At 46.1% G+C, this 15,574-nt stretch overlaps 1 pseudogene; it reads right to left on the bottom strand.

Annotated features, from left to right (window-relative positions):
* Positions 1-2,026: 2,026 nt before the first annotated feature.
* Positions 2,027-4,224, bottom strand: LOC134759840 (tubulin beta-8 chain-like; annotated as a pseudogene).
* Positions 4,225-15,574: the final 11,350 nt, after the last annotated feature.

Below are 15,574 nucleotides of genomic sequence, written 5' to 3'. Positions count from 1 at the left end.
TTGGGAAACCTGGGCCTGTAGCTGGCATGTGGAAAAGAGGCCTGGAAAAGCACCACTCCTGTCCATGAAGCCCCACATGGAACCAGGTAATTGGGAAATACATGGGCACCAAGCCGGACCCCCCACTCAGACCCAGGTGGGAACTGCAGCAGTGACTTGCCCCCTCTGCCACTGGCTGTACCACTATGGGAGGGAGGAACGTCTAGCTCCACACGTGAGTGGAGACACTAGGTGTGGGCAGGTTCCAATGGTTGCTACAGCTGAACCTACCCAACCAGGTCCATGCAAGACCATCTCAGAGGGGTGAGCACCTGGGTTGGGCAAGGACCTCCCTCAGAGAGTGAGAGCCACTGAGGGGGGTGTCACAGAGGCCCGTTTTCCTGCTCCAAGAACAGGTTGGGGGAGCATGGGGGACCTCTCCCACCTCCCAGCTGCTTCCAGGAGCCACTTCTTTCAAGATGAGGCACTCTCCTGCCTGTCTGTTCCCCATTTGGCTACAATAGACTATTGCCAACATTCAGAGAAAAAGGGGCCTCACCTGTTTTCCCGGACACGTCAAAGGCAGGTGGGTATGCCCAGGGGACCTGGGGTAGAACCTGTACATCTGCTCACCCGCAGGCTATGCTGGCTTCATCTTATCTGTGTGATGGAGGTGGGGGTGGGGGTGGGGGTGGGGGGGGTGTTACCAAGGGGTCATCACAGACAATGGACAAGTTCTACAAGAGCCAGGGAGAAGAGCCCTGTCCGCGCAGGCTGCCCAGCACCCAGCTCACACACACACCTCTTATTTGACAGCTTCCCCAAAGCAGGCTTTGCAGTCCAGGCTCCCTGAGAAGCCTGGGGAGGAGACTCTGCCAGGCTGATGGGCCTGTCCCCAAAGGTGCCACCCTCACCAGGCTCATCCTAACAATCTTGGGTTATCTTTGCCTGAAGTTTTGGAGTGGGGACAAGGAGACAGCAGACAGTACGCATCACCCACCTTTCCGGAGACCATCAGCCCTCCAGACTGGGGCAGGTCAGACCTCCACTCGGGCGTTTTTCTCACTGGTTGCCAGCTGGGGGAAGCAGCACTTGTGAGTACCTACCTGCCTGTCTCCCCAGGTCCTGCTCAGAAACCCCATCTGCACCTTTGGAGAGACTGCCCTGAGCACACAGGCCCAGCAACCACCATCTACGGCCCCCGGGACCTAATCCCCTTCTACATGGGGTTCAGTGCATGTCACAGGCACAGCAACCACATCTACGGCCCCCGGGACCTAATCCCCTTCTACATAGGGTTCAGTGCATGTGAGTCTACACTGGGCTCGATTCCTGCCCAGTGTATCCCTGCCAGATATCCCATGCCCACCTCGTTAAGAGCATGAGGCCACACAAACACACCCAGGCCGTCATGGTGATGGAGTGGCTGGGCTCCCACTTGCCCAGCCTTCATTGCTGGTTCAGAGCCAGCTGTGACCACATTCCTATCCCGAGATGTGACTTTGGAGACATTGTCCATCAGGGTCGCTGACCCCTTTTAAAGTTCCAGAAACAGAGGGCCCGCTGGTCCCCTAGAAGTTTGGCACACGGGATAAGCCAAGGCTTGCCTTCAGGAACAGGTTTTCCACCACATCGCTGCCCAAGGCCCAGGGCATCCCCAAGTCCGTGTGAAGCCTGCCTGCCATGTCCACAGCCCATGCCGACCCCTCCTGGAACCACTGGAATGCTTGTTCCTGGGCACGTGATAAGCCCAGACAGCTTCAGCCTTGCAGGACAACTATGCGCATCTGGCAGCAGTAGCCAGAGGGCCCATGGAAAGTTGGCGGTGAAGCCAGATGCTGTGAAAATACATTAGGCAAAACTGCATACTACGAAAGTGCTTTAAAATGCAGCAGCAGGAGAGGTGAAGACACAAACGAACAAGTGCGTAGTGACACATGGCTGTCAGAACACAGTAAAGAATCCACACTGCTTCCCCCCTTTACCTAGAAAAGGAGAGTTGTAGGCCACCTCCTCCTCGGCAGTGGCATCCTGATATTGCTGATATTCAGACACCAGGTCGTTCATGTTGCTCTCGGCCTCGGTGAATTCCATCTCATCCATGCCCTCGCCCGTGTACCAGTGGAGGAAGGCCTTGCGCCTGAACATTGCTGTAAACTGCTCTGAGACACGCCTGAAGAGTTCCTGGATGGCTGCGTTGTTCCCAATGAAGGTGGCCGACATTTTCAGCCCCCGGGGTGGGATGTCACAGGCGGCTGTTTTTACGTTGTTGGGGAGCCAGTCAGCAAAGTAGCTGCTGTTCTTATCTTGAATGTTGAACATCTGTTCATCCACCTCCCTCATGGGCTGCGACCCCTGAAAATGGGGCCGCCGTTAGGCAGCGGCCGTGACGGAGGTCGCAGGCCGCCATCATGTTCTTAGCATCAAACATCTGCCGGGTGAGCTCAGCCACGGTCAAGGCCCGGCACTGCTGGCTGCCCCGGCTTGTCAGTGGGGCGAAGCCGGGCATGAAGAAATGCAGCCGGGGAAACGGGACCATGTTCACGGCCAGCTTCCGCAGGTCGGCATTCAGCTGGCCTGGAAAGCGCAGGCACGTGGTGACCCCATTCATGGGCGCAGACACCAGGTGGTTCAGGTCACCATAGGTGCATGTGGGCAGCTTTAGGGTCCTGGAACATATGACATACAGCGCTTCGTTATCTATGCAGAAGGTCTCATCCGCGTTCTCTATGAGCTGGTGGACTGAGAGGGTGGCGTTGTAGGGCTCCACCACGGTGTCCGACACCTTGGGCGAGGGCAGGATGCTGAATGTGTTTATGATCCTGTCTGGGTACTCCTCCCGGATCTTACTGAGCAGAAGTGTACCCATCCCAGACCCAGTCCCCCCACCCAGGGAGTGGGTCAGCTGGAAACCCTGCAGGCAGTCACAGTTCTCAGCCTCTTTTCTGACGACGTCCATCACTGACTCCATCAGCTCCGCGCCTTCTGTGTAGTGTCCCTTGGCCCAGTTGTTTCCAGCCCCACTCTGACCTGTAAGACAGTACAGCCAGTCACTCGATGGCCAGGTTTATGGTCATCAGTTGTCAACACCATAATGCAAAAAGGGCCAAGTGTCACCTGTGAGGTGAAAGCACCATTCGTCCTGCAGGTGGAGCAAATGAAACCCCCTCCCCCGGAGTTACAGGACAGCAGCTTCCCCTGTTAGGAATTAAGTCAGGAGTCAAACCTGACATGGGCTAACAGACCTCACAGCAGGTGGAGCAAATGAAACCCCCTCCCCCGGAGTTAAAGGACGGCAGCTTCCCCTTTAGGAATTAAGTCAGGAGTCAAACCTGAGAGGGGCTAACAGACCTTGCTGCAGGTAGCTCCTGCCCATTTTCAGGGAAGGCAGTAGCCACGGCCCCAACTCAGCTCCCTGCAGGGAGTTTACATCAGTAGCTCCTCACCTTGAGGAGACACCCGGGCCTTCCTCCCAAAGCCCGTTTAGGAGAGATGGACTGAGCGACTCGACTGGGAGGACAGGAGGATGTTCAGGGGCCCTGGCTCCACAGTTCCCACAGGATGACCTTGGGGCACTCCTAGATTTTGAGCTGCCGTGGCCCCAGCCCTTTCCCGCAGCTCATCGAAGATGAAGTTGTCTGGCCTGAAGACCTGCCCGAAGGGCCCCAAGCGCACAGAGACCATGGTACCCGATTCCAGATCCACGAGCACAGCGCGGGGCACGTACCTGCCACCTGAGTGGGGCGGGAGCGCATGAACGAGGGGAGGGCCGCGTTCCCAGGAGGGCGGTGGGGAAGGAGGGGATCTCACCGCTGGCCTCGTTGTAGTACACATTGATGTGCTCCAGCTGCAGGTGGCTGTCCCCGTGGTAGGTGCCAGCGCAGTCGATGGCGTGTTCATCAGAGATCACCTCCCAGAACTGCCAGAGACGGGAGGGACCAGACAGGCCAGGGCTGAATCACGGAGGCGCCCCAGCCCCTCTCCCACCCCGACCCTCATCCGCACCCCCATCCCTAGGCCGCCGTGTCCCTGGAGTCCACCCCGGCCGCCTCGCCAGCACCCAGTTCCACCGCGTCCCCGGCAGGGAGCCCAGGGGCCGTAATGCAGGGACACCGTCCCCGCCACTGCCAACATCTTCCCCAGCCCCCGGCAGGCCCGGGCTGGGGCCTCAGAGCCCCGGCTGCCAACCTTGGCGCCGAGCTGGTTCCCGCACTGCCCGGTCTGCGTGAGCACGATTTCCCTCATGACCAAGGTGGGATCAGGGCTGTAGGAGAAAGGCGAGAAGGAGGAGCAGACGCGGAGCGACCCAGCCTGCCCGCCGCCAAAGCTTAAATAGCCCTGCGCTCACCTCCCCCAGCCTCGGATTGGGCTCCCAGAATAAGCAACAGCTTTACTTCCACACAGGTGCACCCACCTGTGAATCCCTTGGCGTTGAACGTCTGTTGGAAAGCTCAGGTGTCCTTGCGTGGTCCTTTCCACGTTGGGGAAAGCTGCTCAGCTGGAGAACTTCCTCCCACGTCTTTAGTAAGACTAAATCCCTAGCTGAGCTGAAACTGAATTTTCCTCCCATGTGGGAGGGGAAGACTCTTGTTTCCATATTCACAGAGTGCCTTTGCACGTGTCCTAGATTGATGACATATTTTTGTAATGGATGCATCCTTTCATCTGTTAGGAGATCTGTGGTTAGGAAAGGCCTTCCGTATGTTAACTCAACGGACTTAATTATACGTTTTACTTTGGAGCAGTTCAAATCCGCAGTAAGCTATGGGTGTTACAGATAGTCAGGCCTCTGATTTAGCTAGAGTCTTCTTTATAGTAGGATTAGCCCTTTCACCTTTCCAGAGGACTGCGATCTCCAGCAGAGTGAAGGTAATATTGGATTCTTAAAGCTGAGGATAGGTGTTGTGCTACGCCTGCTGTGAAAGATGGGCCATTGTCACTTTGCAGGCTTTTAGATTACCCAAACTGAGGAGTTATTTCTTCTGGTAAACATTTTTCAGATGGGGTGGGGAATGCCTCGATCTAACCAGTGAAGGTATCAGTAAACATTAGCAAATATTTGAATCTCCTGCAGAAAGGCATTGGGGCACATTAGAGTTGCCAGTTCTCACCTGGATAGGTTCCTCAACTTTGGACAGGTTTACCTGGAGAAGGAGAAAATTGCTGGCCATTTGGGTCATGCCAGTCACAGAGCTCACAGTGCTAAGTCACCTGTTTTAGTGTCTTGAAAAGATTTACCCCTATAAACAAATGAGACATTAACAGAAACAATCCCTTCTAGGGTGAAAAGAATTATGAAAGTGCTGAGTTATGTTCCTGTGATTGGTACTTGACATTAATAATTTATTACCATCATTCAGCCAGCCAGAGGGGCCCTGGACTGAAATGCAATCCCTAGCCCATTTTTGTTCTTCTTCAGGGTATTCCGGCCCACTTCTGTGTATGCCCATAAGCTTCACTGGCCTTTCAGTGCAGGGGCCTTGGCTGCAGCATCTACAAGGGCATTTCCTTTTACATGGTCAGTCTCTCTTTTGATGTCCACTGCAATTAATTATAGTCACTTTCTGGCAGCAAAGCAGCATTCTAACAAACTCAAAATCTGAATGCTGTTGTATGGAAAAGCCCTTAGGGGTCAGGAGTCCCTACCCATTCCAAATTGCAGCATAAGCATGAAGCAAAAAAAAAATCATACTTGGAATCAGTGTAAATGTTAATTTTTAAATCCTTTCCAACTGCAGGGGCCTAGTAAGTTCAATTAACTCAGCTTTTTGAGCTGAGGTCGAGGCCAGCAAGGCTTGTGCCTTGATTCTCTTGTGCTGACTAATAGTAGCATATCTAGCCCTCCTGTTTTCCTGATGCATAAAACAACTTGCATCTGTTAACCACTCTTCCTCAGGATGGTCAAGTCTGGCCTGCTAGAATACATTTGTTTCATAACCTGTGACATGCTTTGGCTGTGTCCCCAGTCAAGTCTTATCTTGAATTGTAGCTCCCATAATTCCCATATATCATGGGAGGGACCCAGTGGGAGGTAATCGAATCAGGGAATGGGTCTTTCCCATGCTGTTCTCGTGACAGAGAATAAGCCTCATGAGATCTGATGGTTTATTTATTTATTTATTTTTGAGACAGTCTTGCTCTGTTGCTCAGGTTGGAGTGCATTGTCATGATCTTGGCTCACTGCAACCTCTGACTCCTGGGTTCAAGTGATTCTCCTTTCTCAGCTTCCTGAGTAGCTGGGATTACAGGTGCCCACCACCATGCCTGTTTAATTTTTGTACTTTTAGTATAGACGGGGTTTCACCATGTTGGCCAGGCTGGCCTCCATCTCCTCACCTCAGGTCATCCACTGCCTTGGTCTCCCAAAGTGCTGGGATTACAGCTGATGGTTTTATAAAGGGGAGTTTCCCTACACAAGCTCTTTTGACTGCTGCCATGTAAGAGATGTGACTTTGTTCCTCACTTGCCTTCTGCCAAGAGTGTGAGGCCTCCCCGACCATGTAGAACTGTGAGTCAATTAAACCTCTTTTCTTTATAAGTTACCCAGCCTCAGATATGTCTTTATTAGCAGCATGAGAACAGACTAATACAATCTGTATGCCAGAAAGGCTAGGAGCACCTTCGGACTCTGGCAGATAAGTAGCTGGGTTTGCGGTTTGGCAGGCTTTAAGGGTTATGTCTGGAGTGTCTAGCAATAAGGCCTGACACTTTCATAAATGTTCTCCTATTAACCACTTGTGCCCTTTAGTTTCTAAGACCTTCTTCCCTTGGTGTGGGGTCAAAAACCTGTAGGTGCTGTTCTAATGTTAGTTTATTAGCTTTGCCTACTAGAAAAGTGGTAGCAGCAATAGCTCTAAGACATCAAGGCCATCCTGAGGCCACCTGGACTATCTGCTTAGAAAATTAGGCTACTGGCCTTGGAATGTCCCCCAGTGTTGGGACAAGATTACCCAAGACCTATGACTTGCTTTTTGGTCAGATAAAGAAAAAATGGTTCATCCAACCTGGGGACTCCCACAGCTGCAGCAGAGCCCAATTTCTCCTTGAGAGTATTGAAGGTTTGCTTGCAGTTCTACTTACATTCTAGGAGCCCTAAATCTTTCCCTTCAGTGTATCATATAACGGGTTGGCTACATATCCAAATCTGGGCACCCATAAGTAGCAGTACCCAGCCATCTCCTAAAAAAGCCCACAGTCATTCATCGGACTAGGACCCTTAGATGACTAAAATAACTTTTTTATCTTCTAGGGATGTTGATCAGTTCCAGAGGTTAAGATAGATTCCAAATATTTAAGTCTTTGAGTCAAAATCTGAGCCCTGTATGGTGATACCATATATCTGCAAGTTCCCAGGAAATTTACCAACTTAACAGTATTATTATTTGAGTCTTCTTTAGTTGGGATAGCAATGAGCAAGTCACCTACATACTGAATAATTGTGTCCCTTTCCAATTGTAGATTTCTTAAGTCCTTAGCTAGAGCATTTTCAAATAAGTGGGGGCTATCCCAGAACCCTTCAGGGATGACTGTCCAGGTTAGTTTTGAGGCTGAATCCATATCTGGATCAGTCCATTCAAAGGCAAACATATTATGAATCTGGATGCATTGAGAGGCAGAAAAATGCATCTTTCAGATTTAAGAATGTAAACCAGCTTGCATCCACTGTGACTTGGTAAGTTTTGGGGACAATGAGGTGTATGGAGACAACTGCATTTCTTAATGCTCTAAGGGTTCTGACAAATCTGTACTTGCCATTAGGCTTTTTATCTGGTAATATGCGAGTATTGTAAGGAGACTCTCATGGCCTTCATAACTCATATGGCAAGAATTTGGCAATAAGGGGTTGAATTTCCCCTCATGCTTCCTGCCTTAAAATGTATTGTCACTTCTGAGGGCAGGAGAACTAGGCTGAAGTTGGATTTGAATGGGGGAGGTGTTTAGTGCATTTCCCAGAGCCTGTGTGGCCCAAACCTCAAGATTTACTTGAGACATTACCTCAGGTGGTAAATGTGACAGCTCATTCTTAACTTCTTTTTTTTCCCCGAGGGGTCAGGAACAAAAGTAACCCTTGCTATGCTTTATGATCTGTGAAGGTGACCATGACTTGGTCTCCTGAGTCAATAAACCTCTCCCTAGTAAGAGGTCAGGCATTCAGACAGTACTAAAAATGGTAGGTGAGAAGCCCAGAGGCCATGGAGGACAACTTAGAAGATACCAAAAGCAGTTATTTTGGGCTTGTCCATCATGAGAAGACAGGAGCCCATTGTACTGAATCAGGACAGAGTCATCTGCTCCCATACCTAATAAGAAGTTAATACTCCTACCTGCCACTTCAAGAGTCACCTGAGGCTCCTCCATCTCTCCATAGCTAATAGTCCAATAGGAGTGGCAGGAAGTATCAGGCCCTCCCACTTGCGAGTCTGCTGGGCTCTAAGGATGGCTCCCTTGGAAGCACGGTGCGTTTCCTTCGGCAGTGGCCGACCTTCTTACAGAAGGCACATTGATTTATATCCATGGCACAGTGGCCCAGAGGCACAGACTGGGACTTTCACCTTCTCACTTCCTCTGTGAAGGCCAGGGTTAAGGGGCTGCCTCTGAAGTGGTGGAGAGCACAAGGCTGCAGCTAGAAGCTGGGCCTCTTGACAGATTTGGTTTATTTTATGTTTTCTCTGCCCTATTCCTGTGATGGAAAACTGCAAAATCCAAATCTAAAATCTGATCCATGGGAGTCTGGAAGCCAAAGGCTGCTTTCGGAAGCTTCCTGCAGATATCAGAAGCAGGCTGGTCTATAAAGTAAACTCCTAGCAAAGCCTGTCCCTTCTTGGAGTAAGGGTCAGCGTTAGTGTATTTTCTCAAAGTCTAAATTATCCACCCTTGTAATAAGGCTAGGTTTTCATCTTTTCCGAGTAATTTTCCAGACTTTATAAAAATTAAAAAGCTTTATCACACTTTTTTTTATTCCTTCAAGGAGTCAAATGATCATAATTTTTTCTCTCTATATCCCACTTTCTTCCTAATTTATTTGTCTTTTCTAGATTCTAGTTCTCTTTTGGGTCCTAGTCAGGCACTGCTGTGCCTCCTACTTGATAGGTGTCATGTCCCTGGTTGCAGGCTGCCACCCTATTAGCATGTGCTCTACCACTCCCATCACACACTGCTTTTCTTTTTTCTTTTTTTTTTTTATTATACTTTAAGTTTTAGGGTATATGTGCACCACGTGCAGGTTTGTTACATATGTATACATGTGACATGTTGGTGTGCTACACCCATTAACTCGTCATTTAGCATTAGGTATATCTCCTAATGCTATCCCTTCCCCCTCCCCCCACTCCACAACAGGCCCCGGTGCATGATGTTCCCCTTCCTGTGTCCATGTGTTCTCATTGTTCAATTCTCACCTGTGAGTGAGAACATGCTGTGTTTGGTTTTTTGTCCTTGTGGTAGTTTGCTGAGAATGATGCTTTCCAGCTTCATCCATGTCCCTACAAATGACATGAACTCATCATTTTTTATGGCTGCATAGTATTCCATGGTGTATATGTGCCGTATTTTCTTAATCCAGTCTATCATTGATAGGCACGTGGGTTGGTTTGAAGTCTTTGCTATTGTGAATAGTGCCGCAATAAACATACGTGTGGATGTGTCTTTATAGCAGCGTGATTTATAATCCTTTGGGTATATACCCAGTAATGGGATGGCTGGGTCAAATGGTATTTCTAGATGTAGATCCCTGAAGAATCACCACACTGACTTCCACAATGGTTGAACTAGTTTACAGTCCCACCAACAGTGTAAAAGTGTTCCTATTTCTCCACATCCTCTCCAGTACCTGTTGTTTCCTGACTTTTTAATGATCACCATTCTAACTGGTGTGAGATGGTATCTCACTGTGGTTTTGATTTGCATTTCTCTGATGGCCAGTGATGATGCGCATTTTTTCATGTGCCTGTTGGCTGCATAAATGTCTTCTTTTGAGAAGTGTCTGTTCATATCCTTCACCCACTTTTTGATGGGTTCGTTTGTTTTTTTCTGGCAAATTCGTTTCAGTTCATTGTAGATTCTGGATATTAGCCCTTTGTCAGATGAATAGATTGCAAAAATTTTCTCCCATTCTGTAGGTTGCCTGTTCACTCTGATGGTAGTTTCTTTTGCTGTGCAGAAGCTCTTTAGTTTAATTAGATCCCATTTGTCAATTTTGGCTTTTGTTGCCATTGCTTTTGGTGTTTTAGACATGAAGTCCTTGCCCATGCCTATGTCCTGAATGGTATTGCCTAGGTTTTCTTCTATGGTTTTTATGGTTTTAGGTCTAACGTTTAAGTCTTTAATCCATCTTGAATTAATTTTTCTATAAGGTGTAAGGAAGGGATCCAGTTTCAGCTTTCTACATATGTCTGGCCAGTTTTCCTAGCACCATTTATTAAATAGGGAATCTTTTCCCCATTTCTTGTTTTTTGTCAGGTTTGTCAAAGATCAGATAGTTGTAGATATGTGGCATTATTTCTGAGGGCTCTGTTCTGTTCCACTGGTCTATACCTCTGTTTTGGTATCAGTACCATGCTGTTTTGGTTACTGTAGCCTTGTCAGTTTGAATTCAGGTAGTGTGATGCCTCCAGCTTTGTTCTTTTGGCTTAGGATTGACTTGGCAATGTGGGCTCTTTTTTGTTTCCATATGAACTTTAAAGTAGTTTTTTCCAATTCTGTGAAGAAAGTCATCAGTAGCTGGATGGAGATGGCATTGAATCTATAAATTACCTTGGGCAGAATGGCCATTTTCACAATATTGATTCTTCCTACCCATGAGCATGGAATGTTCTTCCATTTGTTTGTATCCTCTTTTATTTCATTGAGCAGTTGTTTGTAGTTCTCTTTGAAGAGATTCTTCACATCCTTTGTAAGTTGGATTCCTAGGTATTTTATCAACCAAAAAAAGTCCATGACCAGATGGATTCACAGCCTAATTCTACCAGAGGTACAAGGAGGAGCTGGTACCATTCCTTCTGAAACTATTCCAATCAATAGAAAAAGAGGGAATCCTCCCTAACTCATTTTATGAGGCCAGCATCATCCTGATACCAAAGCCTGGCAGAGACACAACAAAAAATGAGAATTTTAGACCAATATCCCTGATGAACATCGATGCAAAAATCCTCAATAAAATACTGGCAAACTGAATCCAGCAGCACATCAGAAATCTTATCCACCATGATCTAGTGGGCTTCATCCCTGGGATGCAAGGCTGCCTCAACATATGCAAATCAATAAATGTAATCCAGCATATAAACGGAACCAAAGACAAAAACCACATGATTATATCAATAGATGCAGAAAAGGCCTTTGACAAAATTCAACAATGGTTAATGCTAAAAACTCTCAATAAATTAGGTATTGACATATCTCAAAATAATAAGAGCTGTCTATGACAAACCCACAGCCAATATCACACTGAATGGGCAAAAACTGGAAGCATTCCCTTTGAAAACTGGCACAAGACAGGGATGCCTTCTCTCACCACTCCTATTCAACATAGTGTTGGAAGTTCTGACCAGGGCAATCATGCAGGAGAAGGAAATAAACGGTATTCAATTAGGGAAAGGGGAAGTCAAATTGTCCCTGTTTGCAGATGACATGATTGTGTATCTAGAAAACCCCATCTTCTCGGCCCAAAATCTCCTTAAGCTGATAAGCAACTTAAGCAAAGTCTCAGGATACAAAATCAATGTGCAAATATCACAAGTATTCTTTATTATTATTATTATTATTATTATACTTTAGGTTTTATGGTACATGTGCGCAATGTGCAGGTAAGTTACATATGTATACATGTGCCATGCTGGTGCACTGCACCCACTAACTCGTCATCTAGCATTAGGTATATCTCCCAATGCTATCCCTCCCCCCTTCCTCCACCCCACAACAGTCCCCGAAGTGTGATGATCCCCTTCCTGTGTCCATGTGTTCTCATTGTTCAATTCCCACCTATGAGTGAGAATATGCGGTGTTTGGTTTTTTGTTCTTGCGATAGTTTACTGAGAATGATGATTTCCAATTTCATCCATGTCCCTACAAAGGACCATCCCATTACTGGGTATATACCCAAAGGACTATAAATCATGCTGCTATAAAGACACATGCACACGTATGTTTATTGCGGCATTATTCACAATAGCAAAGACTTGGAACCAACCCAAATGTCCAACAATGACAGACTGGATTAAGAAAATGTGGCATATATACACCATGGAATACTATGCAGCCACAAGCATTCTTATACACCAATAACAGACAGAGAACCAAATCATGAGTGAACTCCCATTCACAATTGCTTCAAAGAGAATAACACACTGCTTTTCTACCATGCAGCAGGTAAACATAAATATATGTAAATCTTGTCTGGTCAGATCACACATCAAGATTAGCCTCTTAAATTTGTCTATGTATTTTCCAGGCACCTCTGAAAACTGTTTTAGTTTTTCCTTGCATATGGCTAATTCAGACATAGAAAAGGGTATGTATATCTATATAATGTTCCTATTATCATTTATCATTTCCCAGAGAGGGCAAACATTCAACTTTGCCAGCTGATAAGAGGCCCCACTGCATGTTGTTCTGGTGAAGCTCGGGTGTTCAAACAGTGGGGTATGTATGTAAGACAGGACCCGAAGGGCAGGGAGAAGATGATAACTGGACACTAGATAACCCTGGAAAACTAGAAGAAATTAATAACATGTTGCATACCTCACCAGAACTGGAAGGAGTCTGACTGTGTTCTTATGGGATTGTCGGACTGGCAGGAGGAGTTCAGCCCCAGCTAAGGAAAGCCTAATATTAAGAGGCACTTGCATTAAAAGGGTAATCAATTATGTGCCATCCCTATTTTGTTTTTTCCTCCATCAAACATATAGAAGCCCATTTTAATTTTTATCCTGACCAAGCATCAGAGAAAGCTACATGTAAAGTATTCCCTCCCACTTAGTTTCTCTTCTATAAAACAAATTAAGCTGCAAAAAAAGGAGTTAGACTGAACAGGGGAAATGGGAAGGCTGTAACTTGTATATTGTAATGTATTAGTCCATTTTCACACTGCTATGACAAAACTGACAAAACTCTTTCAGGAAAAAAGTTGCATGCTGGGTTTAGAAAGTAGGGTCCTGCTGCCCTATACCAGCTCATCAAAGATGACCTTATGGTTAAGAAATGAGAGAAAACTGTTAAGAAAAAGTCTCACGTTCTCCATCTTGAGGCTAATTGTTTGCAGAGGGTTGTCATAAAAGAGGCTGTCACTAAACAGGCATATCTGATTCTATCATGTAGGGCTGTTAAATACCACATTTCAATTTCTAGTCATAATGATGGAGAGGTTATTGCTGATTTTTTCTGATAATTAAGGTACAAAAATACTAGGTTCCAAGATATCTCTTTTTTTCAGTGTCACTTGGACCAGTGACAAATTAAGTAAGCAATCAGCTAGAAATCAGACGATCACTGAGGAAAGGAAAAGCTAAACTGTTTGGGGCCTCTTTCCTGGGGCAGCCTCCAGGCTACTACAAAACAGAGGAGGTGAGCAGAACGGTGACAAGATGCAGAGCACTCAGGTGAGGGACAGAGAGCACAAGGTGCACAGTCCAAAAAGAGAAAGTGGTAAACATCTTTTTTAGCCAAATCCATTCTTCTCAATATTCCCAAGGGCCTCTAACCCTGTGGGCTTGACCTCTAATCTGAGTATGACTCCCCCGGGCCTCTAACTTTGGGCTGAGTCTCTCACCCTAACATTATGCCCTAGGGCCTCTCACTTAAGTAGTAGTCGATAATCATTCTTGCCCACCAGAATGGCTTCACAACTCTAAAAGATGGCCCACTTGCCAGGTGTTAGCTGATTGATTCCGTGTGGATTGTTTTCCTTGGAGTGGGGGTCTTGTCTTGGTGTCCCTTCATGGTGTTGCTGAAAGATGTTGCTGGAAAAGAGGGTCCTGATACAGACCACAAAGTAGGATTCTTAGACCTTGTGCAGGAAAAAATTTCAGGTGAGTCAAAGAGCACAGTGAAAGAAGCAAGTTTACCAGAAATGACTCCATTAGAGTTGGACATCCTCGGAAAACAAGAGCAGGAATGCATTGTCTTTTGTTAGTGTCTCTACTTATAAGTAACCATAAAGAGAAAGAGTTATAATTAAACTTGGAAGGTGCAGATGTACTCACTAAAGTTGGGGCTATTGGTTTTAACAATGATCATTAACCTGTTGACCTAAGCTAGCTCATTAATATTATCCTTACAGAAAAAATGCTGCACTCCTAGGACATTTATACATTTTTCAGGCTTAGTGGAAGATGCCTTGTATGACCACAAATATTCTGCAATTGTAATTTGTGGCCAGCTAAAAAATGTGGCTATTTTCAGACCATGAGTATTAATCTTCTAGATGCCTTGTGAGTACGTAGCTACTCATATTAAGATAGAGTATTCTAGTCATGTTTATTAAACTAGAAGCTTGGTAACCATGAGCTCCTCTAACACAACAAGTCTACTCCTCAAGGAGAAAATGTATTTCTCAGGAATTCTGTGCATTTTGTTTGATGGAATTTGGTATGTTTACCAAAATGGCAGAGAAGAGTGAAAGCTTGGTAACCATGAGCTCCTCTAACACAACAAGTCTACTCCTCAAGGAGAAAATGTATTTCTCAGGAATTCTGTGCATTTTGTTTGATGGAATTTGGTATGTTTACCAAAATGGCAGAGAAGAGTGAAATTAGTCCTCAAAGATTTCTCAAGATTGGATATAAAGTAAACAAAATGATTATAGGTAATATGCAAGTTGATACAGTTGATATTCAAAAGAAATTTTGTTTGAAACACAATGAGATTTTTATTTTTACCTATTTATTATTATTATTATTTTGAGACAGAGTCTTCTCTGTTGCCCAGGCTGGAGTGTAGTGCACCATCTTGGCTCACTGAAACCTCTGCCTCCCAGGTTCAAGCAATTCTCCTGCCTCAGCTTCCCAAGTAGCTGCGATTACAGGCATGCATCAACACACGCAGCTAATTTTTGTATCTTTAGTATAGATGGGGTTTTACTCTGTTGGCTAGGCTGGTCTCAAACCCCTGACAACAAGTGATCTGTCCACCTTGGCCTCCCAAATTTCTGGGATTACAGGCATGAGCCACTGCTCCCAGCCACAGTGAGATTTCTAAATAATTCTAACTGATTTCCTGCTGTTGAGCAGGGAGCTGAGTAAATTCAACAGATCGTGGGCCTAAAGTAGGAGAAGACTGCGGACAAACTCTAGAACACATGTGATTAAATTAATTACAATTGAAACCAAATAAAATTTAATAAGGCTGTACCTTTTAGTTTCAAGACATTTCCCCACACTTTGAAATGTGGTGTTATTCAGTGGAAAAGAACAGGGTTCCCTGCAGGGATTGATTGACTGAAAGATATAGCTCAGGATTAAAAATCCTTTTTTCCACTTATAAACTAAAAATAAATTTTGTCATAAAAGAGGCTGTCACTAAACAGGCATATCTGATCTTATCATGTAGGGTTGTTAAATACCACATTTCAACTCCTAGTCATAATGATGGAGAGGTTATTGCT

Source organism: Pongo abelii, chromosome 14 (assembly GCF_028885655.2).
Source record: "Pongo abelii isolate AG06213 chromosome 14, NHGRI_mPonAbe1-v2.0_pri, whole genome shotgun sequence".
NCBI classification, from domain to species: Eukaryota; Metazoa; Chordata; class Mammalia; order Primates; family Hominidae; genus Pongo; species Pongo abelii.
Note: the sequence above shows the minus strand (reverse complement) of the source record. Positions and strands in the feature narration are given on the sequence as shown.